This window comes from Panthera uncia, chromosome X (assembly GCF_023721935.1).
Source record: "Panthera uncia isolate 11264 chromosome X, Puncia_PCG_1.0, whole genome shotgun sequence".
NCBI classification, from domain to species: domain Eukaryota; kingdom Metazoa; phylum Chordata; class Mammalia; order Carnivora; family Felidae; genus Panthera; species Panthera uncia.
In genome coordinates, this window is record NC_064817.1 from 6,150,787 (window position 1) to 6,178,486 (window position 27,700).

At 48.2% G+C, this 27,700-nt stretch overlaps 1 protein-coding gene and 1 non-coding gene across 2 annotated transcripts in view; both read left to right on the plus strand.

Moving 5' to 3' along the window:
• Positions 1 to 27,700, plus strand: part of SHROOM2 (shroom family member 2) — a 165,960-nt gene that overhangs the window by 30,788 nt on the left and 107,472 nt on the right. The gene's annotated exons all lie outside the window — the stretch shown is intronic.
• On the plus strand, positions 6,067 to 6,151 carry TRNAQ-UUG (transfer RNA glutamine (anticodon UUG)). The gene has a single exon. It is a non-coding gene; the product is annotated as a tRNA-Gln (tRNA).

The window sequence follows — 27,700 nt, forward strand, 5'->3', positions numbered from 1 at the left end:
TCTTTCTGTCTCAAAAATAAACATTTAAAAATAATTGAAAATAGAATAAAATTCACCTGTATTAAGTGTGCACCTCAGGGACCCGGTCCCCTCAGAGCTGTGCGCCCATCACCGCTGCCCAGTGTTTGGGGCCATTTCCATCACCCCGGAAGATCCTTTGCAGCCTTTGTACCTCCGTGTTCCCGCCTCGGCCCCAGGCAACCTCGAATCTTCTGTCTCGAACAGGTTGGCCTGTTCTGGACATTTCCCACAGACGGGAGTCCTGCACTCCTCTGGCCTCTGCGTCTGGCTTCATTCGCTCGATGGGACCTTTTCCAGGTTCATCCACGCTGGAGCGCGTACCGGCATTTCTTCCCTTTTCCTCGCCGAGCGCTGTTTCCCTGGGCGTCAGACCACGTTTGTCCGTTCACCAGCTGATGGACACGTTGAGCTCTCCACGCGGGCAGTCCTCCACGTCTTACAGGTGCTCTCGGGAGGTGGCCGGGCTCTGTGGTCACTTAAGTCCTCGGAATATCCATTCTGAGCAGGGATGGGGGTTTTCCTCTTAATACATCGTAGGACTGTTAGAAAATCTAATAAGCCAACTATTTGAACAATGTGTCTCGTGGCGTTTCTCTCTGACCTCAGGAAGTAACTCTGAATTCTTGTAATGTGGAGAAAAATCCCCAGCTTTGTCACACTGACAGCTAAATGGAGAGCGGTTCGGGAGGCATACTGTCTAGGGAGATTTCTCTGAAAATGTGTGGTGCGGTGTGCACATGTCTCGTCTTGCCCTCCTGAGGGGGTGGGATGCGGAAGGAACCTGGGAAGGGAGGCTCAGTCTGGGCAGAGGCGAGCCTCAGCTGTCCGTGATAGTGGCCTGCACCCCGTTGCTCTGCTTTCTCTGTGGCGTGGCGCTGGCACGAGGCGCTCGGACGCTTGCTGCCCTGGGCCCCCGGGGACCCCAGCTCCTTCCCGGATGTGGCAGGGCCCCCGAGTCGTCCTCGGCCCGGGAGGTGTCTTCCACTGGGCTCAGCGGTCCCAAGGACGGTGGGGAGGTGCTCCTTGGGGGGTGGGGTGTCGAGCAGGGGCAGGATTTCAGTACGGGATTTGGCTGCACTTGGCCTCCTGCGGACCCCCGTGAGGCAGGTGTGGATCTTGTTGCCGCCTTCACGGGAGCCTCCCGCCCCACAGCACAGATCGAGGCTTGACTGTTGAGGCAGGTGGAGTAGTTTGCACCAAAGCGCCTAGGATAGCAAGCTGTGCATCATGGTAGAGCCTTTGTTTGTTCTCACACTTGCAGTGTGACCCTAAGCCCTCCAGAGCTAAATGGGGCAGAAGGAAACAAAACACCAAAACACCTCAAGAGAAGTTGAAGCTAACCTCTTCTTGATGGCCCAGCTTCTTTTGGAAAACATTTGCATACACTGATCAAAGAGGGCAGGCACTTTGTCCACAGCTTTTCTCCCCTTTGTCACTCAGGGGCCACAGCAATCCTCCGCTAAGGGGCTCACGATTAGGCTTCTATGGAAGCAATCAGAAACCAAGCAACAGGGCTGGATCCATTGAAACAGTGGCATCCCTTTCTTGACTGAAATTTCACCAGGTGGCTCTTGGTGTTGATAGCCATCATTGAGCCGTGTCTGCTTACATCGAATATTATTTGTCACTTCCTGACTGCTCTACTGGGTCCCACCGACCTGTGTGTGTGCTGCGTGTCGTCTGTGCCCACGGGTGCCGGGTTTCTGTATCGACAGGGTGGCACGGGGAGGGAGGAGGCTTTCCGTTGGTCACCTGTGCTTTCGATGGGGCATGTTTGAGTGATTGGTGGCCTTATCTCCCACGTAGCCTTACCCAGTCTGGAGGGAAACCTTGCTTGTTAATCTGGCTGGTCCTAAAGTTCAAGAGCTTCTCCACACCCCCAGCCCTCCAGAAAACAAGCGACTTGAGAGTTTTTGGAAACTACAATTGAAACTCTTGGTGGCCTAATGTGATTCTTAATTAGAACCCAGCCATGAGGCCTTGCAAAGTCCTTTGAGAGGAATTTTTTTTTTTAAGCCTTTAAAGAATAGAGTTTAGTCAGATGGTCCAGTGGAGGTTTTCACGTACGTATACAGCTGTTTCACATATACGTATACATTTCACGTACGTATATGTAGATTGACACTTCTGGGGATCGTCTGTGTTGTTGAATTCGCCCGTTCCCTCTGTTGCGCTGACCGGTGTCACATTGGCAGATTGCGCGTTAGATGCGTGAGTTTCTTTTTTTTAACATCAGAGGCTAATTTTCAGAACATAACTAGGGGTGCCTGGGTGGCTCGGTCGGTTAAGTGTCCAACTCTTGGCTTCCGCTCACGTCATGATCTCACAGTTCGTGAGTTCTGCATTGGCAATGTGGAGCCTAGCTGGGATTCTCTCCCTCTTCCCCTGTGTCTCTCTCTGACCTTCCTCTACTTGCACTGCCTCTGTCTCTGTCAAAATAAATTTTAAAAAAGATTAAATTTCAGGACATAACTGTAAGGAGAGCCAACAGGAGAACAATGTCTGTGAAGATACCTCTCCTTGTTGATGGAGGCAGGTGGCTCTGTGCCTTTTCTGACTTCTGCATTTTTGTCATCTGCCACGGAGCTCTCACTTCAACCTTGACTTGACTTGCCCACTTGAGATAAGACCTGTTTTCTACCAGATTCGAGGTCCTTGGAGACCCTGGTTTTATCAGGAGCATGAGGAGAAGGTGACAGATGACTACAGGGCATGATACCAATTTGGAAAGAAAACTCCACTCTCCAAAAGCTTTGTACATCTTCCCGTCCATGTACATTTATTTCTAAGCCCTCTTGCTGTGCTAACCTTTTAAAAATTAAAAGAACGTGTATCACTTAGAGGCGGTCTTTTATACAGAAGATACTGTGAATGGTACTCCTGTGTATCTTTGGTTTCTATCCCAAATTCTTGTGAATAGATTAGATTACAAAAATTTTAATTGAACCTCAGGATTGAAATCCGTCCCTGCTATTTTAACAGTTGCCTGCTTGGGATTGTCTCTCTCTCCCGCTCTGTCTCCCTCTGAAATAAATAAATAAACATTAAAAAGAAAAAGAAGTTGTATACGTATATGCAACAGAGAAAGAAAAATTGAGTATATCGAGATTAGTAAATGTTTTTTTTTAGTTAGGGAATACAGGTGAGTGCCCCCCCCCCCCCCCCCCGACAGACACACTTCTTTATGCTTTTGTGTAATTTAAAACTCTGTTGCACTGAATACTTTTTTTTTCTAATTTCTAAAAAATTTTTTAAATTTTAAAAATTTTATTTGGTGGAGAGAGGGGCAGAGAGAAAATGAGTGAGAGAATCCCAAGCAGGCTCTGCGCTGTCAGCGCAGAGCCTGACGTGGAGTTCAGACTCTCGAACAGTGAGATCGTGGCCTGAGCTGAAATCGAGAGTTGGCCGCTCCATCGTCTCAGCCACTCAGGTGCCCCCTAAATGCTTATTTTTAAGAAAGCAAATGAATGTTGTATACAGCTTTGCAGAACTTGGCTTTTCCAACTAGGGTCATTTGAAGATGGAAAGATTTATTTCCTTTTTAAAAATTCATGGCATCCTCCATTGCAGCACATCTGGTAAAACAGTGTGTGCGCAAGGATTTTTATGATGCGTAAAATAGGCTGTAAGGTGTCACATATGCCTTCTGACGCATTTCATGCCTTTTCCCTCTGGCTTACGTGATGCATGGTGAAAAAGCCCTGTGGAGCTTTCGATTTGGACCTTCTGAAATCCCGAGGAAGAGGAAGAGGAGGGGACAGGAGAGAATATCCTGGAGGGGGTGGCAGGATGCCGGCTGCGTCGTTCCTTACCCTGAGGACTCCTGGGCCGCAGTCTCTGCACCTTATCCTGGGTGGCCGGAACAGCGGAGTCTGTGTTGTCTGACTCTTCCTTTCCGGCATTGCTGGACCCCCTCCAGCAATTATTCAGAATGCGTTCTGTGCAAAAATTACCGGTTTTCTCTAACGGGCCACAGAAGTGGATACTTACGTTCAAATATTCTGATTGATGCCGTGTGGGGTGTGTGTGTCGGTGTGCTCGAATTGTCTAGCACCTTCTTTAATGAGCATTCTGTGTTGGAAATTTCTCTTATTTATGACTTTCTGGGATTTCTTGCTTTCAGTTCTTGTTGAAGTCATGTCACGTTTTAGGGAGTTTGGACCCCTTTCCCTTTTAACCTGGTGTTCTACTTTGTGATACATTTTTTATTTAAACAAATTTCTGAAGGTCCTTGTGAGACTTGGAGGGATTTCACTGAAATACTGCTTTTTAAAAAATTTTTATTTGTTTATTTTTGAGAGAGAGCGCAGAGAGAGAGAGGGCACGAGTGAATGAGAGCTAGAGAGAGAGAGGGAGGGAGGGAGAGAATCCCACACAGTCGCCGCACTGGGAGTGCAGAGCCCCAGGCAGGGCTCTAGTTCACCTGATGTGGGGCTCAAACTCACGAGCCGTGAGATCATATCTTGAGCTGACGTCAGACACTTAACCGACTGAGCCACCCTGAAATATTCTTAATTTTTCCTTTGAACTACGGTAGGCAGGTTCCTGTCCTAGGGTCCTTGTGAGAGAATTCACACTGCCTGGTGCATAGTGCTGGATGGCTTTGAACCCTGAATCACAGACATGGTGAGCTCGTAAGAGTGAATCACAGGGTCCCCTCCTTGAGTCTAAAGTGCGTGCCTAGTGGTCGCCTGGGTGGTTCAGTCGGTTAAGTGCTCGACGTCAGCTCAGGTCACGATCTCACGGTTCGTGAGTTCGAGCCCCGCGTCGGGTTCTGTGCTGTCATTGTGGAGCCTGGAGCCTGCTTCGGATTCTGTGTCTCCTTCTCTCTCTGCTCCTTCCCTGCTCATGCTCTGTGTGTCTGTCTCTGTCTCTCTCTCTAAGATAAACATCAAAAAACATTTTTTAAACAAATAAGTAAAGTGTGTGTCTAATTTGGTGGCCCAAATGCCTGTGGTTCAGGGTTTTCAGAGGGATCTCCCCGATGCCACCCAATGAAGACAGGAAGCTGAAGCAGGTTTCTGTCCGGTCGTTTGGTTAAATGAAACTGCCCGGCCTCAGGAATGCTGTTGTACATTCCATGTCTGGTGGTGAGGGCAAGAGCCTGGAATTTGGTGGTGTCCTCTGTCCCTCCCTCTGTCCCCTTTCCCTTCCCTGCTCCCTCTTCTGGGAGTGGAGTGGGCTTGTCTTGGGGCGTGGGGGTGGGGAGGAACCAAGCTGGACTCTGTCCCCAGGGCTCCTGTGATCTTTTCTGACCCTGTCCCGCCGTAGTCAGAAATGCAAGGTGCCATCCACCCACCTAGTAGGGGCTCGTAATCCAGCGTGCCCTGACTACCAGCAGCCTGCCGGCCCCACTTCTCAGGGACACAGGGGCTCCTGGGGTCCCCAGGCAGGAGCGAGTGCTGGTCACTCATGCGGCTGGTTTCCCATGTCCTGGCCACACACAGTACATTGTTGCTGTTTTTAATAAAGCCTGTGTTTGGGGGAGAGTTTGTGATCTACAGAGAAGTTGCGAAAGTGGCACAGAGCACCCCCATGTGCCCCACGCGCCCAGTTTTCCCCTTGGTAGAGGGAATGGCGGTAGTTTTCTCCAGTGACCCAATATTGATACGTGACCACTAAGCTCGTATTTTATCCAGCTTTCCTTAGTTTTCCTCTGATGCCTTTTCCGTTCCAGGATTTCATCCAACACGCCACAACATACTCAGTTCTCTTGCTGCCTTGGGCTCCTCTTGACTGTGACCATTTCTCAGGCTTCCCTTGTTGTGACCCTGACCGTTTTGAGCCGGGCTGGTTGGCTGTTGTGTAGAGTGCCCTGCTGCTGGCATTTGTCTGATATTTCTGTCACGGTGAAACTGAGGTTCTGGTTTTTGGGGAGGAAGATCACAGAGGTCAAGCAGCATTCTCATTACCCATAATGTTTTTTACTTTGATTTTCCAATTTTCCTAATTTTAGAAGTTAAGATCTTTCACATCTGCTTTGGAAATTTTGAACTCCAGGGGAGGAAAAGCATGGAATTTCCTTCTGAAACTCTTTTTGTGGGAGCCTGGGTGGCTCAGTTGGTTGAGCGTCTGACTTTGGCTCAGGTCATGATCACACTGCTTGTGGGTTCGAGCCCCGCGTCGGGCTGGGTGCTGACTGCTCAGAGCCTGGAGCCTGCTTTGGATTCTGTATCTCCCTCTCTCTTTGCCCCTCCCTTGCCTGTGCTCTGTCTCTCTCTGTCTCTCAAAAATGAATGAACATTTAAGAAAAAATTTTAACTCTTCTGGCAAAGCAACTTTTTTATTGCAATTGTCCAGCTGGGGTGCAGTTATGGGCTGAATTTTTGTCCCCCCTCTAAATTCATGTATTGAAACCCTAATTCCTAGCCCCTCAAAATGTGATAGGGCATTTAAAGAGGTAACAAAATTAAATGAGGCTCTAATCTAACCTGATTGGGGTCCTGACATGAGGAGGAACAGACAGACAGCAAGGATTCTTGCAGACAGAGGAAGGCCACATGAGGAAAGTGGCTGTCTGCAGGCCAAGGAGAGCGGATGTATTTCTATTGTTTAAGCCACCCCATCTGTAGGATCCGAGCTGACTGATGTGGCGGGGTGGGGTGGGGTTGGCGATCAACGCTGCTGTGCTGTTTGGGCGTTTGTAGACGTCATCGTTTTGAACAGGAAGCCTGCCCAGCATGTCCTATAGATACGTTATTTATTCCGTTCTGTTCTGTACACTACAAATATGTTAGGTTTCAGAATAGCATTGGGATGGCTTGAATTGATACGTTGTCGTGTGCACCTTCTCCCCACATCAGCAAAGCTGTCCGTCGTCAGGGCATATCATATTGTTTTTTTTTTAATTTTTTAAAATTTATTTTTGAGAGAGTGACGGAGAGTGAGCGGTGGAGGGGCAGAGAGCATGGGAGACACAAAATCCGAAGCAGGGTCCAGACTCAGCTGTCAGCACCGAGCCTGATGTGGGGCTCGAACCCACGAACCGTGAGATCATGGCCTGAGCCAAAACCAAGAATCAGACACTTCACCGACTGAGCCACCTTAGTGCCCCGGGCAGATCTCATTCTGTTGGGCTGACAAATTACGGTCCTTCTCTAGAGCGTCAGGCATTGGCAAGCCATCTGTGTTAAGAGCCAGATTGTGGCGTTTTCGGTTTGTGGTGTGGCAGGCCACACGGTCGCTGGGGCAGGTGCTGAGTGCACCTGTTGGCCAGCCTTTGCTCTGTTGCGGGAGGACACAGAACCATGACTCTCCCTTGAGGCTGTTGTGTATTTTTGCGGTCATGTCGTTGCTTTTTTGTGTAGGTGGGCCCATCTCTAGGTAACAGTGTCACGTTTTCTCCGGGAAGTCTTCCCGGGCATCTCCTCTGCAGGCCTGCTTCCCAAGTGCCGTGTTGCCACAGAGCGTCTCAGAGAGATCGAGAGCAGCCCATCACCCTGACCAGCGGCCAGCCTGAGCCACTGGACTGGCTCACGGTTCTCCAGAGCATGTACCCCAATCCTGCCTTTGAAACTGCAGGGGAGTCCTCTCAAGCTAGCATCCCTCCTCCTAGATGTGTGTGTGTGTGTGTGTGTGTGTGTGTGTGTGTGTGTGTGTTCTTGAAAACAAAGGCTTTTATTGTCTCTAGTTGTGGGGAAGGATGAGGGGGTGGAAGCTTCCAGAGTGGAAAGGGCTCAGAGCCCAGGGGTGAACCTTGTCTGCACGTCAGCCCTCCCTGGCCCCTCCTCGCCCTCGTTTCTGCCTTTCTCTGCTCTCCAGTCCCTGTCTGCTGCAGACGCCCTTCCCCGCGAGTTAAACATCATCCTTGGCAGCTGCCGTCCAGCCTCAGGGAAGGGGGATGACGAGGGACTCTGTGTGGCCCCTGTGCCTTATCCAGCTGCCTCCAGTGACTTGTTCTGCCTTGTTCTCCCTGCGGTCCCTGGGCCATGCGGAGCTGGGCTCGATTTTTTGTCCCCCCTCCCGGTGACCTAACCTCTGCTTCTGTACTCACCCATCCCCTTCCCATCCCAGTTGGCGACATCGTCTCAGATACGTCCCTATATGCATCGAGTCCTGTCCCGGCTGGCTCCCCTTCCAGGTTATTAAAGTAGTCTCCTATGCTGGTCTTCCCCCTCCAGCACATCTATGAGCCTAGCTCTGTTTGTGCTCATTCCCTGCTCGAAATACTGTAGTGGCTCCTCCCTCATGGACTGCTGACTTTTAAAAATAATCTGGGCAAACAGGCCAAGGTCACTCACCTGCCGGAGCCTGGATATCTGTATTTTCCTCTCTCCGAGCCTTGTGGACTCACTAAGAAAGCCTCTGTGTTGTTCCCTTTTATGACCCGCCTGCCACTGCCTGCCACTTCGGTTCCCGTGTTCCCTGTGCCCAGAACTGCCTGCCTCTCAAGGGTCCCATGCCTCACCCCATCTGAAACACCCACCCCCTCAAATCCACTGTCTTCCTAGAGCTTTCAGTATTTAGTCCAAGTAGAGAAAGGCTCTCCCTGTGATTCCACTTGGAGCTTTGTTTTTATGTTTCCTATTTTATTTTATTTTATATTTTATTTTATTTTATTTTATTTTATTTTATTTTATTTTATTTTATTTTAATTTTAGAGAGAAAGAGAGTGCACAAGTGGAGGAGATGGGCAAAGGGAGGGAGGGAGGGAGGGAGGGAGGGAGGGAGGGAGAGAGAGAGAGAGAGAGAGAGAGAGAGAGAGAGTGTGTGTGTGTGTGTGTGTGTGTGTGTGTATCCCAAGCAGGCTCCACACCCAGCTTGAAGCCTGATGTAGGGTTCGATCCTATGACCTGGGATCATGACCTGAGCCGGATTCAAGAGTAGGATGCTTGGGGTACCTGGTGGCTCAGTTAGTTAAGCATCTGACCCTTGACTTCGGCTCAGGTTATGATCTCGAAGTTCGTGAGTTCGAGCGCCACATCGGGCTCCGAGCTGACAGTTTGGAGCCTGCTTGGGATTCTTTCTCTCCCTGTCTCTCTGCCCCTCCCCTGTTTCTCCCTCCAAATAAGTAAATAAACTTTAAAAAAAAAAAAAAAAAAAAGAGTAGGATGCTCAACTGACTGAGCCACCCAGCTGCCCCTGGAGCTTTGCTTTGTGACCTTGTATGGCCTGATACTGATGCTTTGTTTCATGTATACATGATTCCTCGGAGGACACTGGCTGCCCCTGTGGCATCCGTTCCCTCCCGAGGTACCCACCTAGTTCCCACCTTCCTGGGCTGTGTCAGGCTTTGGGCATGGACCTGACTGGTTTAGGGGGGGCCCACTGGTCTTTCCAGTGGTTTATTGTTGTTGTTTTGGTAGTGGGTATGTGTTTCCATTCTGGCCAGTAAAGTGGGTAGGGAGCTCTGGAGGGGGGCTTCAGGGAATAGATGCCCTGTCTTGTGCTGGACACAAACCCAGAACAGAGGGGTCGGCCTCGCAGACCCCTTGGCAAAGGGTGGGCTCACCTGTGAGCTTCTAGGCTTCTCCCGGCCTCACTTTCTCGTTTTCAGTGTTTGTCCAGGAGATCAGAAAACTTTATAAGACTTGGACTTACTGTACCCTTAAAGCTCTATTGTGGTTTAATTGTAGAGGAGTTCTCTAACATGTTTCATTTAGTGACTTGCATCGGGACGAACGACGGGTGATCCGAACATCCGTTTCTTCAGGGCTCACTGGTGTTGTCAGGTTACTGTCAGGGAACCAGTAACGAGAGGTGAATTTATGCCTCACCTCGATGCCTCACCATAAGCTGGAAAGTGCATGTTTAAACCGGGAGCCCTGCCGTGTTCAGCTGTCCGTTTCTCCAGCCTTCCGGAAGGCAGTGCAGTGGTGGTGGGTGTCTGGCTTTGTCCTGTTCCTACTTCCCTGTAGCCCGCTCTGTGACTGTTCTCCTGTGCTGTTCCCCCACTAGCTCCCCTGGCCATCATGTCTCCGGTCACACAACTGCCAAAATGTGCGGCGGGGGGTGGGGGGCTGGCTGGCATCCTGGTTTCCTGATGCTTTTGCTGAGGTGCCTTTTATCAGTCAACATAACCTTGACCCCAGGGGCCCTAGGCGTCTTACCTAGGGAATGAACTGTCCTGTCATTGGATACAGTTCTTGGACTGCAGCTCCCAGACACCAGCATTGTGATGGTAATGATGTACGCTAACCTAACATTGGTATATGGAGGTGCCAGTCTGCACCCCAAGAAGGAGCTGATCCCATCTAGAAAAGAACTTCTGGGGATCAGCTCCTATATGTTCTCTCAATGTTATTGCTGTTTTTTATTTTATTTTCCTTTTATTTATTTTATTTTATTATTATGAAATAGTAGGTGCTCTTTATTTGTTAATATGTATCTTTTGGTAGTGAAGTAGAACTTGCATTCAGAAAAGTAAAAAAGGACAACAGCTGGATGAATTTTCATGGAGTGAACACGGCTGTGTTAGTCATTATCCAGATCAAGACATCGAACTTTCCTGTTTCTATGTTCTAGGCCCCACAGGTGCCACTGAACCTCTCCCCTGAAGATGCTGTGTCTTAAATTTTCACACCATAGATTAGCCTCTATTTGACCTTTATGTAAACGAAATAAATATATTCGTGTCCAGCTTTTTCACTCTTCTGTTTAGGAGATTGTAGCTATAGTAGCTCATTTTCTTTGCTGAACCACAGGGTCGTGTGTGTGTGTGTGTGTGTGTGTGTGTGTGTGTGTGTGTAAGGGGACTTTAGAAAATTCTTAGTGGCTTTGACATCCTTGTGGTCCCTTTTCATCCTTCCCCAGAGATGAGCCATCTTGAACACAGATTTGACATCTGTTGCCTCAGAGCCCACCCCTGGCTGCTCTGTGGCTGGGGTCTGCCTTCCAGAAGATTTATTGTTTTCTCGCAGACACTTTGTAACTACTTCAGTAGAGTGCTCAGATGCACGCTAGCTGCTTCTGCAGTTGATTTCCTTTCATGGAATTTTATAGATGGAATCTGGACTCCCCAAGACATATCAACTTCCCCCTTATAAAAGGGTAATCCAAGTGATAGAATATTGCTTTTGATCTGTTGGGTTTTGTCTTTGGGTTGCTTTTTTTTTTTAATGTTTATTTCTTTATTTGAGAGAGAGAGAGCAAGAGAGAGAGTGCGTGCATGAGCAGGGCAGGGACAGAGAGGGAGAGAGAGAATCCCAAGCAGGCTCCGCACTGTCAGTGCAGAGCCTGACCCGCGGCTCAAACCTACGAACCGTGAGATCAAGACCTGAGCCAAAGCCAAGAGTCAGACACTTAACTAACTGAGCCACCCAGGGTGCCCTGTGTTTTTGGTTTCTTAAAGCAGTTAACTGTACTTACTGTTCCGTGCTTGTCTTGGCCTCAGCTCAGTATTCGGGAATCCAGGCAAATCTCCTTGTAGAATAAGCCTGGTGTACCAGGATGACAACATTCAAATCCAAGGGCAAGGAATGAGGCCCTTCACAGGTTGGGGTTCATTTTGAAGCACAAGATAAAGTGCTCAGGGAGTGATGTTCACTGTAGGGACTTGCAGGGCACGTCCTGGTCTCTGAAAGAAATGTTGTTTTACCAAGTCTTTTGCAGTGAGTGACCACAGTGCTCTGCGACACAGTGTGCACCAAAGGAGGTAGGATTGATTGATTGATTGATTTTTTGGTACTAGCTGTGTGAATCCACAGGTGACTGGAAAGTATCAACATACTAAGATATTCACAGATGAACACAAGAGATGCAGTGTTCTGGGGGCCTCCAGATAAATTGAAGTCTGATCAAAGGTGGAAGAGGGTAGCTAGTGGAATAATTAGGTAGCTCAGGAGAGTGACCGACCAGCATCCAGCTGTATAAAGGGTGCTGTTCCTAAGAAGACTGTGTGGCAAGCCTTGGCCAGTCCTGACCTATGATCACCGTTCTTATCCTCACTAGTGATTTTGCAGCCTGAGTTCTGATGTCCTGCAAAAATGCTGCGTTAGCTTCTGGACGCAGCATTCCCCGGTGTCCTTGAGCGGTGGCTGATTCTTCTAAGGATGTCTCCCCTTTGATTTAATCATGTCCCAATGGAATTAACTTTTTTTTTTTTTGAGAGAGAGAGACAGACAGCACAGGCGAGGGAGGGGCAGAGAGGGAGACACAGAATCCGAAGCAAGCTCCAGGCTCTGAGCTGGCAGCACTGAGCCCGACACGGGGCTCGAACTCACGGACTGGGAGATCATGACCTGCGCCGAAGTCAGACACTTAACCGACTGACCCACCCAGGCACCCCTGGAATTAACTTTTAAAATAGTTGTTCTTTAACCTTTGCATCTGTAGCTGCATTTCTCCTTGCCCATAATGCAGGATAGGGGCGGGAGAAGGAATCTCTTACGGATTTGAGAAGCTTCTGTTATCGGGGGGTTAATGCCCCATATGCGTTGGGGCAAATGTGAGGATGGAAATCTACATTCATGAATTCACCGGTCCATTGCCGGGTCACAGCAGACCCCAAATTTGTGTGTTCTTCGCGGCTGTTTGTATGTTACTGAAGTTAAGTCAGGTGTCTAGAGAGAGACGTCCTAGGAGGTAAAATTGAGAGAGAAGTTCTAGGAGATAAAATCTTCTGCTACAAGGTTATCGGGAGAGGAAATAGAGGGAGCCCATACGATATGTTTTAATGGTTCACCACTAATTAGATATATGACCTTGAACGAGCTACTTCATATCTCTGAGCTGAATAAACTGCCCTTTGACCAACTTTTTAACCCCATGAATCTGTTTATCTCCACGATGAGGGTGGTCAGGTGCATGTCCCACATGGTGGGAAGGTTTCACAACGCATGCCGAGCGCCCAGCCAGTGTCCTGCATGAGTGAGCCATTGAGTGAAGGGTGTTTTGTTGTTATTCCTGGAACACACGGCTTCTGTTCCATTCACGTACCTTGATCACCTAAAGGGCCAGAGCAAATGAGCTTCCACTTAGACGGGAATGTCTCTGGGGTTGGAAGATTTGCCCAGCAGTACAAGCTAGGGGTGTGTGTGTGTGTGTGTGTGTGTGTGTGTGTGTGAGAGAGAGAGAGAGAGAGAGAGAGAGAGAGAGGGAGAGAGAGAGAGGGAGAGAGGGAGAGAGGGAGAGAGAGAGAGAGTGTGTATGTGTGTGAAATACAGAACACGGGAGCATGGTGAAGGCGTCTCTCCCTGCCTCCCTAATCTTCTGCAGCTCCAAACAGTCCCAGCACAGCTTCTTTTGACAGCTGGTGTGACAGTGCTGCAAGCCACAGGCATCTGAGGGCCCAGGAAGCAGGGAGTACCCGCTGTGCTTAAGCAAACATGCCAGAGGAGAGGCTGGAGGTGCCCGCTGCTGGCAGGAGCGGTCCCCGTGGAAGCTGGTACACGCTCACCATCTCTGCTTCCTCTGGTTGATCTCGTTCCCTCTGCGACACGCTCTGCTTTTCTTCCAATCTCCCAGTGAGTGACTCGCTCCGGGGAGACACAGCTTCCCATGGCCTTGGTTTCAGAGGCAGCCTCAGATGTGGCATCACATCTTTGGCTCTCCCGCGGGGGGTACTGGTGGCCTCCCAGCCCTTCCTATGTGACATGGGCATCTCTTGGAGTTTTGTGGGGTAGAGGAGGTCTCCCCTCCGCTAAGGGCTTGCGGGGCCAGTTCCTCTGGGGTGACTGTCAGTTTTACAGGCTGCCTAGAGCGTGTCCTTATCGGCCCCTCGTTTAAGAGCCTTCTGCCGGAAGTGGGGGGCTGAGTCCCCCTCTCCTTCACCCCATCCCGTCCACGTATCTTCCTCTGGAGTGGAGGCGCTAATGGGAAGACAGAGCAAGGCTGACCATCACCCAGATAGTGAACTTGGCCAACCTGTCAGCTAGCACTTGGACACACAAGCCGACAGACAAGACAGGGTGCTTTTTCCCAAGGTTGAAAGGAATGGTGACTGCTGTGTGCGGTTTAACGAGGTACGGATACAGTACATTGTATGAAAGCGTGCGCGTTGGTGTTTAAAACAGATGGACGCAGAGCAGATGGTCCGTATGTTCTGTGAGCGTTTTGGGTTGGTGGGGGTCCTGGGGTCTGTGGTTTCCTCCCCCTCACAGCTGGGAGCCCTTGAAGGGAACGCCACTCTGCTCATCAGCAAACGATTCTGGCATTTGAGACGCATACACCCAAGGCCCTCACGTGTTCATTGGATGGACATCTTGGGTCCAGGCTGGGCTGTCCCCCCCCCCGCCTGCCACCCGCTCCAGCACAGAGTAACCTCACGTCCCTTGTTGGCTCATTCCCCCCCTCCCCACGCCACAGCACCTGCGGGGCTGTCCACTGCAGAGACTGAAGTCCCCGCCAGTGTCCACATCGTTCTCTGGTCTCCCACACTTGGGTTTTGCTAAGAGCCATCACTTTCTTGTCACTCCCCGCACCCCGCCCCTCCTGGCCCCCCACTTCCCTTTATGTCTGTCACTGGTGCCGGGGAGAGGTCATGACTTCAGGAAGATACGCAGTTTTGTTTTCTGGGTTCAGGTTACTGTGCATGTTCCTACTTTCCTGCTGGATGATGGTAGACAAGTATGAAGTCAGACACTGGCCGTCAGCTGGACTTAGGTTTTTTAATTTTTTTTAACGTTTATTTGTTTATTCTTGAGAGAGAGAGAGAGAGACAGAGCATGAGCAGGGCAAAGAGAGAGGGAGACACAGAATCCGAAGTAGGCTCCGAAGCAGAATCCGAATCCAGGCTGTCAGCACAGAGCCCCACATGGGGCTCGAACTCACAAATTATGAGATCACGACCTGAGCCGAAGTGAGACGCTTAAGTGACTGAGCCACCCAGGTGTTCCTGGACTTAGTTCTTAAGTATTCCCTGCAGCTTCCTAACTTTACAAAACCCAGACCCCTATTTAGGAAGGACTACAGGTGATTCAACATGAAAATTCATGGACTTGGGGTCTCCTTGTTTTATCAAACCTTCAGTGGCTTGAGGGGATCCGGTCTTTCTCTTCTACCCTATTTAAATGTTTCATACGGTTCTTGAATTTTAAAAGATTTTCAAAACAAATGCTTCACACGTGTGTTGCCCATTTGCTTTTGAGTAAGGTGAGGGGGCGTGACCAGGGACGAACCCCGAGATCACGACCTGAGCCGAAGTTGGACACTCGACCGGCTGAGCCACCCAGGTGCCCTGGTTCTGATTTGGATTTAAATGACAATTTCATAATTGTCCTCAACTCCGGCAATATGTCATTATTTCAGTTTTACCATCATATATTCATAAGCCTTTCTAGCAGTGAACCGAAAATAAGGCAGGACAGGCTTTATCAGTTTCAAGGGAGTGTTCATTTAAAAACGGCCCATTAGGGGCACCTGGGTGGCTCAGTCGGTTAAGCGGCTAACTTCGGTTCGGGTCATAATCTCACGGTCCATGAGTTCGAGCCCCGCATCGGGCTCTGTGCTGACAGCTCAGAGCCTGGAGCCTGTTTCGGATTCTGTGTCTCCCTCTCTCTGACCCTCCCCCGTTCATGCTCTGTCTCTCTCTGTCTCAAAAATAAATAAAAACGTTAAAAAAAATTTAAAAAAAATTAAAAATGAAAACAGCCCATTAAATTATGTACTGGAATGAGCTTGTAGTTAAAAATCTCTTACTAAAAAGACCTCTTATTAAGCTCAGAAGGACATGACATCTAATTCCAACGGCTTTGTGTTTCATTCAAGTAAAGAAATTCGTATCAGTGAAGTGTTAACTGATATAGTGTCTAGCTGTCAATTAAATTGGAAAATGTACTTGTTTATTATAAAAACTGAGTGCCTTCCATGCTATGAAAACCTAATAGTGTGCTTGCCTAGAAGATCAGAAGGGGGCTGCATGGGTGCGATGTGCTAGAGATCACGCTCTGGGATTCTTTTGATCCCCATAACTTCCGGTTAGTTTTTTCCATGGCTCAGTGCCTAACAGCCTCCTGAGTGTCTGTGACAATGAATGACAGGCTGTATCAATGGAACTTGGGTAGAGTCATTTGGGGAATATATATTTTTTTATTTTTTATTTTATTTTTATTTTTTTTTTTTAATTTTCTTTTTTCTTTTTTAAAATTTTCATCCAAATTAGTTAGCATATGGTGCAACAATGACTTCAGGAGTAGATTCCTTAGTGCCCCTTCCCCATTTAGCCCATCCCCCCTCCCACACCCCCTCCCGTAACCTTCAGTTTGTTCTCCATATTTAAGAGTCTCTTCTGTCCCCCTGCCTGTTTTTATATTATTTTTGTTTCCCTTTCCTTACGTTCATCTGTTTTGTCTCTTAAAGTCCTCATGTGAGTGAAGTCGTAGGATATTTGTGTTTCTCTGATTGACTCATTTCACTTAGCATAACACCCTCCAGTTCCATCCACGTAGTTGCAAATGGCAAGATTTCATTCTTTTTGATTGCAGAGTAATACTCCATTGTATATGTATAGACCACGTCTTCTTTAAATTTATTTTTTAATTCTTTTAACGTTTATTTATTTTTGAGACAGAGACAGAGCATGAACGGGGGAGGGTCAGAGAGAGAGGGAGACACAGAATCTGAAACAGGCTCCAGGCTCTGAGCTGTCAGCACAGAGCCCGATGCGGGGCTCAAACTCACGGACCTCGAGATCATGACCTGAGCCGAAGTTGGACGCTTAACCAACTGAGCCACCCAGGTGCCCCCACATCTTCTTTATCCATTCATCCATCGATGGCCATCTGAGCTCTTTCCGTACTTTGGCTGTTGTTGATAGTGCTGCTATAAACATGGGGGTTCATGTGTCCCTTCGAAACAGCACACCTGTATCCTGTGGATAAATGCCTAGCAGTGCAACTGCTGGGTCATAGGGTAGTTCTATTTTTAGTTTTTTGAGGAACCTCCATACTGTTTTCCAGAATGGCTTCACCAGCTTGCATCCCCATGGGAATATATTTAAAAAAAATTTTTTTTTAATGTTTGTTTATTTTTGACAGAGAGAGAGAGACGGAGCATGAGTGGGGGAGGGGCAGAGAGAGAGAGGGAGACACAGAATCTGAAACAGGCTCCAGGCTCTGAGCTGTCAGCACAGAACCCGATGCGGGGCTCGAAATCAGGGACCACAAGACCATGACCTGAGCTGAAGTCGGGTGCTGAACCGACTAAGCCACCCAGGAGCCCTGGGAATATTTTTAAAAGAGGCTTCGGGAGTGCCTGGGTGGCTCAGTCAGTTAAACGTCCAACTCTTGATTTGGGCTCAGGTGATGATCTCACAGTTCGTGAGTTCAAACCCTGTGGAAGGCTCTGTGCTGACGGTGTGCAGCCTGCTTGGGATTCTCTGTCGCGTGCTTTCTCTATCTCTCTCTCTCAAATAATAAAAGCAACTTCAGGTCATACAGTTAGTCCCCTGCTCCTTGGCTACAGAGAGAGAGCTCACCATATCCTCAGAAGTGTGCAGACGTCTATGCTATTTGCTTTACTGGCTCACGTTCCCCCTTTCTCAAAGCACCCCCATTTCCTTACGAAAATCTCCCCACTCTTAGGTCTTGTCAAGAGGAACCCCTGCTTGTCACCATGCCCTTCTAAGGGTCAACCAAATCTCTTGGCTTCCTGCCCCTGGTAGAGCCCTGGTAGTCTCATGATCTCTTAGCCAGTCTTTCCTTTTTCCTCTTAATTAAATACTTATTTTGCAGTCACTGTGCATTCATTTGCCAATGTCAAAAGATAGAGGGTTCCCTGGTGGTAGCACCTTGTAAAGCTCTAGTAACGATATCTCAACCAGATACTGATGCGGATACAGTCAAGATACAGCACCTTCCCATCACCATGAGGACCCGCACTGGTTTTGCTCCAGCCCCTTCCTGATATTAAGCCCTAGCCACTGTTTTTATAATTGTATTTCAAGAATACTAGCTAAATGGGATTGGCTGTTTTCACTGGGCATAATTCTCTAGAGATTTGTCCAGGTTCCTGGATCGAGAGTTCATTGTATTGCTGAGTAGTCCCGGCTACTTAATATACATAATACATATTCATTCATATGTAATACATATTTATTCATTGCATCTTGACCAGCCGGTTTCTGCCCTGAGCCTGACTTCCTACTTTCCTCCTCTTTACTTTCTGGAACCTTCTGGGGCAGTTCCCAGTGCTGTGGTTTCCATGATTCCCTACATCCTTGTAATAGAACTCACTTTGCTTTTGAGAACCAGACCCTTCCCGTCAGAGCCCTCAATGATCCAGAGTCTGGGGATTACCTGGTCAGATCAGTGTGGCTCATGCTAACGAGTCAGCCGACAGGCTGGAGCTTAAACAACAGTGCAGTTCTTGCCACTCCGATGTTTGAGTTCCTTGCCCATTCTTCCAGCATTTTCCTACAAGGTCTGTGTGGAGACGATGCCATCATTCAGATGCACATATAGAGATGTGGAAAGGTACAGAATTTCTATGTACTCTGTCAGAATACTGCGGCTCTCACTCTTTGGGAATACTGTATTCTTTCAGCTTCTGCTTTCTGTGCTACCTCTGTTCTGCCTTTATAAAGATAAAAGTCGAGGGGTGCTTGGGTGGCTCAGTCCATTGAGTGTCCGACTTTGGCTCAGGTCATGATCTCACGGTTTGTGAGTTCACGCCCCGCGTCGGGCTCTGTGCTGATGGCTCGGAGCCTGGAGCCTGCTTCGGATTCTGTGTCTCCCCCTCTCTCTGTCCCTCCCCCATTCATGCTCTGTATCTCTCTCTCAAAAGTAAATAAACATTTGAAAAAAAAACTTAAGAGGTTGAAAACCTTCTGTAGTAAAACTGTTATTGGTTGTAGCCTGGGATTAGAGCTGAGGCGACTAGAGTCTGTTTTATCCCTTCAGCTTCTAGTTTTGAATTAACAGGAGTTCACTCTATTAGATAAGAAGCCTGTCACTGCTTCATTCTGCTCATTTAAAGAGTTATGGCCCTGCAGAAAGGGCCTGCTCATTAAAGGCAGTCTCTCGTGAAGATAGGGATCTACTGGAGTGCAGGACGTGACCATCAGCGGTCGAGCCATTCAGACCTTGGGGAGGTTAGTGCCCGAGAAAAGGCTGTGTGGCAGAAACCCAGCAGTACCTCCCGGCAACACATTCCACTAAAGATGATTCATTGCAGTATTCAATTAACTAGACTTATTTTCCATGCTCTGCTTTTTGTTGTTGTTGTTGTTGTTTATTTTTTGAGAGAGAGCTTGAGTGAGCAGGGCAGGGGCAGAGAGAGAAAGGGAGAGAGAGGGAATCTGCACTGTTAGAATCACACACGGGGCTCCAACTCACAAAACCGCGAGATCATGACCTGAGCCGAAACCAAGGGTTGGCCACTCAACCGACTGAGCCACCCAGGTGAAGAAGGACCCTTCTCCCTCCTCTCTGCCTTTGCAGCCCCAGGGGTACGCCACGTGTAAGAGTTGTCCTGCTCAGCATCTGTCTCGATCCTTGCTACCTTTTCATAACATCTGTGGCTTAATTCTTATTGCCAACACCTTGAATCTTTGTTTGAGCTGGGTCTGTTGAAGCCTTGCTTTCTGCTACACGCAGTGTCCCCTGGGACACACTTCATGCCTTACCAATGCACAAATCTGCATGAACTGCAGGTTTCAAGACTGTTGAATTAGACCCAGGGTAAGAATGACTGTAGAATTGGAGTTTTGAGATTGTAAAGCTGAAAGATGTGAAGTACAGTCGGGATTGAATTGCTGATTTTGATGGGTAAGGAAACAAAGGCCCAGAAAAGATCAGTGGTTTGACCCGAGTGTGTGTTTGCATCTCTGGGGAAAGCTGGAAATTTAAGTTCTTTCTTCAGTCCCTGGCATCCAGCCTGTGAGTTTTCAACAGTGGATGATGTGGTCCTATTATCTGCCTTATCCCGCCCCCCGCATGCAATTTAAAACAATCCAGAAAGTATTTTCAAAGCTCTGAGAATGTACCTCTTGGGCTTTGCAGATTACTTGTTTTAAGAGGAAAGGAAAGCCTGTTATAATATGGCTGTTTCTTGGGGTGTCTGGGTGGCTCAGTTGGTTAAGCACCTGACTGACTCTTGATTTCGGCTCAGGTCATGATCTCACAGTTGGTGAGTTCGAGCCCCACTTCAGGCTCTGTGCTGACAGTACAGAGTCTGCTTCAGATCTCTCTCTCCCTCTCTTCTCTGCCTCTCCTCTGCTTGCGCTCTCTCTGTCTTCCAAAATAAATAAACATTAACATTTTCCTTTAAATATGTGGATGTCGGGGCATCTGGATGGTTTACTCAGTTAAGCGTCTGACTTTGCGTTCAGGTCATGATCTCATGGTTCATGGGTTCGAGACCAGTGTCAGGCTCTGTGCTGATGGCTCAGAGCCTGGAGCCTGCTTTGGATCCTGTGTCTCCCCCCCCCCCCCCCCCCCCGCCCCTCACTTGCTTGTACTCTGTCTCTTTCGCAAAAATAAACATTAAAAAATTTTTTTTAAATGTGGGTGTTTCTTGGGTACCTTAACCCTAACCCTAACCCTAACCCTGGTACCACCAGTTCATAAAGGAGCCCCCTCAGTCTTTCCTTGGTTGGGGGGGGGGGTGACGGGGATCCATGATCCTGTGGAAGGTCAGGATGTCCCCATTCCCCTGCCAGGACTCCGAACGGCAGACGGCCAGTAGAGGAGCTCCTGTGGCTTCTTGGGAAAGCCCAGGTCTTATTCTGGAACCTTTAAGTCACTGTGGCAGAAGGTCTTTGCTCCCATCTTGGTCATACCCTTTCCTTTTTGTAAAAGGAAGATGTATCCTTTCCCAGGGCTGTCCCAGAGATGCAAACAGGTTGCTTAAACAGGTTTATTGTCTCTCAGTTCTGGAAGCTGGAGGCCAGATGTCAAGGTGTCAGTGGCCGTCCTGCCCTGAAGGTTCCTGGGGACAATCCTTCCTTGGTTACGGATGCATCCCTCCAGTTGCGGCCTCTGTCTTCGCGTGGTCTTCTCTCCTGGGTGTCTGTGTCCAAATTTCCCTCTCGTAAGGACGTCAGCCGTTGGATTAGAGCCCACTCTCGTCTAGTATGATCTCCTCTTAAATCGAGTCCATCTGCAAAGACCCTGAATCGAAATAAGCTCACATCCCCAATTCCTGGAACTAGGACTTGGGCATCTGTCTTTGGGGCACAGAGTTCAGCCCATAAAAGAGAGCGAGGGGCGCCTGGGTGGCTTAGCCCGTCAAGCATCTGGCCCGTGATTTCCGCTCAGGTCATGATCTCTTGGATTATGCGTTTGAGCCCCCCCTTCTCTCCCCCCCCCCCCACACCCTTGTCGGGCGCTGCGCTGACAGTGTGGAGCCTGTGTGGTACTATCTCTCCCTCTCTCTCTGTCCCTACCCCCATCAAAATAAATAAATAAACTTAAAAATACGATACAACTTGGTTTTGAGTTATAATCTACATATAGAACACTGTTCTATAAGCATAGGCACTGATGAATTTTCACATAGTATGCCACACTTGTAACCCAGATGAAGGAATGGAAGAAACCGGTGTCTTTTTGTCTTTGTCTTTCTTTTCTTTTCTTTTCTTTTTTCTTTTCTCTTCTTTTCTTTTCTTATACCTTTTTTTTATACCTTTTTTTAAGGTATACACCTTAAGGAAAGCCTCCCCTCTTCCCCCAGGCTCTTTAGTTTGGTTTGTGCTTTTAAATCTTGTATGTTGCTGACACTTCTGGCTGGGTATACTGTAATAAAACCTCTGATGATAGGGGTTAGGAAGAAATTCCTGCAATGCTTGTGTCTCAGGTGTATTTATATCTTTATTTTTTACTTAGGGAACCCTCATATTGAACAAGTACACGTTTTGGCCACAGTGGCTTCCTAAGAACTCTATTGTAAAGAATACATATAGGGGCACCTGGGTGGTGGCTCAGTCAGTTAATGTACGACTTGGACTCACGGTTCCTGAGTTCGAGCCCCACATCGGGCTCTGTGCTGACAGCTCAGAGCCTGGAGCCTGCTTCGGATTCTGTGTCTCCCTTTTCTGCCCCTCCCCAGCCTGCTCGCTCTCGCGCGCTCTCTCTCTCTCTCTCTCTCTCTCTCTCTCTCTGAAAAATAAACATTTAAAAAAAATTTTTTTTAATGAACTCTAAGCAAGGAGGGATGGCCATTTTTTGTTTTTTAAAGTTTATTTTGAGAGCGAGAGAGAGTGGAGAAGGGGCGGAGAGAGGCGGAGAGAGAGAATCCCCAAGCAGTCTCCACACTGTCAGCACAGGGTCTGATGGGGAACTTGAGCTCATGTTCCATGAGATCGTGACCTGAGCTGAAGGTCGGATGCTGAAGTTGGATGCTTAACTGACTGAGCCACCCAGGCGCCCCAAGGACCCCTCTTTAAATGAGAGCAAGAACATTGTTGACTTTTGTCACTTAGGTTTTAATTTTTTTTTTTCAAATCGTAGGCTGTTCACTCTTTTATAAAGAGAAAAAGTGGCATTTCTGTCTTATGTCCTACATGTCAAATACAGTGAAAAGAACCTCTGCCTGTTGTGTAAAATATTTTAGCTGTATTTGGAATCGGTCACTGTTCCTAAGCTGCCTTTGTTTTCCAGATCCTTGGGTAGAATTTGTTTTATAGTCTGTCATGGGAGATAGCTGCTTCCCTGCTCTTTTGAACAGTGATTGTAAAATCCCAAGTAGTCCCGCATCAGTCCTAACAGACAAATATACACTTTACATCAAATTTTCCCCTAAAAGGACTGGATAAAGCACAAGAGACAGAATGACACCAGGCTGCAGCTAGCCTAAAAAATGACTTTGCTGAGAGCTTTGCCATATTGTGTTAAGCCACCGAGACCCTGGAAGAGGTGGTGACTCCCTCTATCCTCAACGTACGCAACCTGGAGGTGTGTTGGGGCTCCTACCTGTGTGCCTTGCCTCTGCACACTTTTACGTATCGTAAACTAAGCGTGTAAAATTAACTCAGTGTGTTTAGTTAACTGGTGAGTAATTCAATCTTTAACTTGGGAAAAACTGGAAGTGGGCTATGAAGCATATTTTTTTTAATGTTTTTTTAAATGTTTTTATTTGTTTTTGAGAGAGAGACAGAGCGTGAGTGGGGGAGAGGCAGAGAGAGAGGGAGAGACAGAATCTGAAGCAGGCTCCAGGCTCTGAGCTGTCAGCACAGAGTCCGATGCGGGCTCGAACTCATGAACTGTGAGATCATGACCTGAGCCCAAGTTGGACACTTAATGTATTGAGCCACCCAGGCACCCCAGCATATTCTAACATCTAGTAAAAGATTGTACGCCCCCCTCCCCAAGCCACAACCAAAAGGTCTGAATTTAGGGCTCCTTGAGTGGCTGGCTTAGTCAGTTGAGCGTCCAACTTCAGCTCAGGTTCTCACAGTTCTCACAGTTCAGATCTCACAGTTCGTGGGTTCAAGCCCCATGTCAGGCTTTGCACTAACAGCATGGAGCCTGCTTTGGATTCTCTGTGCCCCCTCTCTCTGCCCTTCCCCCTGCTCATGCTCTTCCTCCCTCCCTCCCTCCTCCCCACTCTCTCTCAAACATAAACATTAAATAAAGAGGTTTAAAAAAAAAAAAAAAAAAGCTCTGAATTTGCTCTGTCTTGGCTGAAGCTGTGGCCACTACTGTGCCAGGAGAATTAAGTTCTTTTATTTTGAGTCTCTTTTTTTTCTTAAGACTTTAGAATGTTTCCATATTTGCTCCCAAAGCTATGAATGAACTTGGGAGAAACAAACAACATTAAGCATTGAAGGTTTTGCCTGGACAAGTTGGCCACTGGAAAAAGTCAGCGAAGAGTTTTCTGATTTTTATGCAATCTCATTAGGACTGGAGTAGCTTAAATCTCCAGTGTTTTTCTTTTTCATGATTGAGAAGGGTTCCAAATTAGATAATAGTTTGGCTAACTTTGGTTTGATGCTAACTTCAGCTCACTGTGGATAAATAATATTACTCATGAGCTGAGGAATGTGTTTAGTGTAATAAAAACTTGCTTTCATGTAGTCTCATTTATATTAAAACAATTAGATTTTGTACGTATCAACCCTGCTTCCATCCATGGTTTTTAGTTTTTTCTTTTATGGGTTTTTTGTTTTGTTTTTTTGGTTTTTCTGGTTTTTTGTTTGTTTGGGTTTTTTTTACAGTGGTTTATACCATTAGTCTTTGCCATCAAAGAGTACAGGCATTAGACAAACAGAAATGTGATGACTCCTCATAGCTGCTGGATTTTTTTTTTCTTTAGGGTATGTGCAGTTTGTCTTACTCTTTTTTTAATATAATATTTTGTTTAATGTTTATTTTTGAGAGAGAGAGAGAGAACAAAGCTGGGGCGGGGGTGGGGGTTGCACAGAGAGAGGGAGACAGAATCCAAAGCAGGCTCCGTGCTATCGGCCAAAGTCGAATGCTTACCTGACTGAGGCACCCAGGTGCCCCTTAAATACGAACATCAGTAAGCAAGACATGTAGGTTTTCTTAGCCTGTTTCTCAGACATGATAAATTATGCCTCTCAAAATAAATAACATTTTAAAACATTTATTTATTTATTTATTTATTTATTTATTTAATTTTATTTATGTTGAAAGGGATCACATACTTGCAGGGCAGGGACAGACAGAGAGAATCCCAAGTAGACTCCACACTGTCAGTGCAGAGCCCAACGTGGGGCTCGAACTCTTGAACCATGAGATAATGACTTGAGCCAAAACCAAGAGTCAGAAACTTAACTGATTGAACCAGGCACCTTGCTCTGGATATTTAAAGAATTATGACTCATTTGAAAGCATCCATGTCTTCTGGCTGGATTGTTCTGGTTTTCTGAGGACCTCGCCGCAGGCACGTCACGGGAGCATGGGCGACCTAGACCGTTGAGTGTGCTGCCTGAACACCCAGCTCTGGTGCGTGGCCGGCTCCCACCCGTGGCTGGCCACCTCCTGGGCCCCGAGACTCTTCGGGTCTCTCTCTGCTGTCTGCACGGTAGCTATAGCATCTGCGGGCCCGTGTGTTCTTTCTCGGGGGCCCCAGATGTGTCTGCTTCTGATGCAGCCTCACAGGGCGCCTGGGCGCCTCGGTCGGTTAAGCGCCTGACTCCTGATTTCGGCTCGGGTCCTGATCTGTTCATGGTTCGTGAGATCAAGCCCTACATCAGGCTTTGCACTGACAGCATGCAGCCTACTTGGGATCCTCTCTCTCCCTCTCTCTCTGCTCCTCCCCTCCTCTTGGTCTCTCCCTCTCTCTCTCTCAAATAAACAACAAAAAAACCCTGATGCGGCCTCCAGCTGACGCCTGCTTCCGTCCCCTGTGCCAGGACCACCGCACAGCCACCCTCCCTGCAGGGGAACATGGCCGTCCCCTCCGTGGCGGATTCCTACTGTGGGGAGAGCAGGGCTTCTGGCCTCCAGAGACTGATGCTCACCAGTGGTGGGAGGGTATCGCCCTGGAAGATACAGTCGGGCCTGGAGAACTCAGTGCTTGACTAGAGTGCTGAGGGAGCCCACATGAGAGGGGAGGAGGGGACATGCGGGTAGGGATAGTGGCAGAATGCTGGGTGAAGGGACATGAGGAAGACCGCCTGGGGGGTAGGGTTCCCGCGTGCTGCCGTGGCTTCTGACACAGGAGAAGAGGCGTGTATGACAGAGGACGACCAGAGGTGCGTGCGTGGTTACGTGTATGTGACCTTCTGATAATGATTTTTTTTCTCACCTCATTTAAAAATTTGTTTTGATGTTTTATTTTTTTATTTTTTGAGAGCGAAAGCATGAGTGGGGGAGGGACAGAGAGAGAGGGAAACAGAATCCGAAGCAGGCTCCAGGCTCTGAGCTGTCAGCACAGGTCCCGACACGGTGCTCGAACTCACGAACCATGTGATCATGACCTGAACCGAAGTCGGACGCTCAACCGGCTGAGCCACCCAGGTGGCCCTCACTCACCTTCCTTTTAAAAGCCAAGGACTGCCAGCCTTTGAGGTCCTAGGGAAATTATCGATAAAAATCCAGATGGTCAGATTTAGGAGAATTAAAAAAAAAAAAAAAAAGGCCTGCTCCCACTGAGTGCTGATTTCACTTCCTCGAGCGGCATCTTTTGTACACGCGGCCCCTTCTCGACCTTATGAGCACTTGCTGTGCAAGTCAGGGCTTCGTGTTCTTCCCGCAGGGCTCAGCGAGGCCCTGTGGGCTGGACCTTTGACATCTGCCTTTGTCTCTTCCGGCTAATGTAACAACAATACCACAGACTGGGCCGCTCGTAAACAAATAGTTATTTCTCGCAGTTCTGGAGGCCAGAAGTCCAAGTTCAACATGGTGGCAGATAGGGTGTCTGGAGAGAGCTCTCTTCCCTCTGTATAGACAGCTGTCTTTCCACGGTGTCCTCCCATGAGGGAAGGGGTGACGGAGCTTGTGGGGTGTCTAGTAGAAGAGCACTAATCCCAGTCCCGAGGGTTGCACCCTCATGACCCGATCCCGCCTGGGAGTGTCCCACCGGGCATCAGGGCTCAACATGTGAGTTTGGGGAGGACACAAACATTCATTCACCGCCAACATCACTGAAAAAAGAGTTTTTCAAGCAGAAAGACAGCCCTTGTGATGGAGGAGATCATCCATATTTTACCCAGCACAAAAAGCGAAGGCTTTAAGGGAGCTCTGAGTTTACCCAAAGGAAAGGTGAACGTAACTTTGGCCACGTTCCCTCTGAGCAGCGCGTCTCTTGGGTCGCACAGGGGCGGCGTTATCTGAAGGGACAAGCGCTGTTTCTTTGAAATGGCAGTAGGCTGGGAACGTCCATTAAAAATAAACAGCCGTGTGTTCTGAAAAGCCAGGGACACTTTGTTCTAATGTCCAGCGGTTCCTTTTCCTGTTTCGTGATTGCCTATCAGCTCTTGGAGATTGCTTTTCTACTTTGAAAACTGAAAACCTAAGTAATTCCAGTCATCTCTGTTTAACCGGCACTTAATGTTCCCACCATTTGTTTCCAGAAGCTCTGAGAGAGGGGCGCCTGGATGGCTCGTCCGACTCAATTTTAGCTCAGGTCATGATCTCACAGTTCATGGGTTCGAGCCCCACATCAGGCTCTGTGCTGACATTGTATGGCCTGCTTGGGATTCTCTCTCTCTCTCTCTCTCTCTTTCTTTCTGTCTGTCTCTTTCTTTCTTTCTCTCTCTCTCTCTGCCCCTCCCTCTGCTTGTGCTCTCTCTGGCTCTCTCAATAAACTTTAAATAAATTAATAAATTAGAATATACATGCATGCATACATACATATATGCTTGGGGTGGTTTTGCCCCAACCAGTCTTGAGATTTCTAAGACTGACTTGAAAGACCAGGACTGGGGACACCTGGGTTAAGCACCCAACTTCCGAGTCCTTGTGATTCGCCGTCTGTGATTTGGAGCCCCGTGTCGGGCTCTGTGCCGACAGTTTGGAGCTTGGAGCCTGCTTTGGATTCTGTGTCTCCCTCTCTCTGCCCCTCCTCTGCTCATGCTGTCTCTGTGGCTCAAAAATGAATAAATGTTAAAAAAAAAAAAAAAAAAAAGGACTGTAGTGGGGTTTTCCTCCCACGGTCCTTAGGATGAAGGCAGGGCTTGAGACAAAAACCTGGCTATCTTCACTGGTTCCCTTCCTCTGTTCGCCCTTTCCACAGTGTTGCCTCCTGCCTTGCAACAGACGTTGGTATAGGAGGGACTAAACAAAGATGCCACCTGGGCTTTGTTCTCAAAGACGGGCTAGTCCCGCCACGGGGCTAGAAGCAGAGGCAGAGGCCCATCAACAGGGTTCAGAGCAGTGGTTGGCGATGCAGCCCGGGT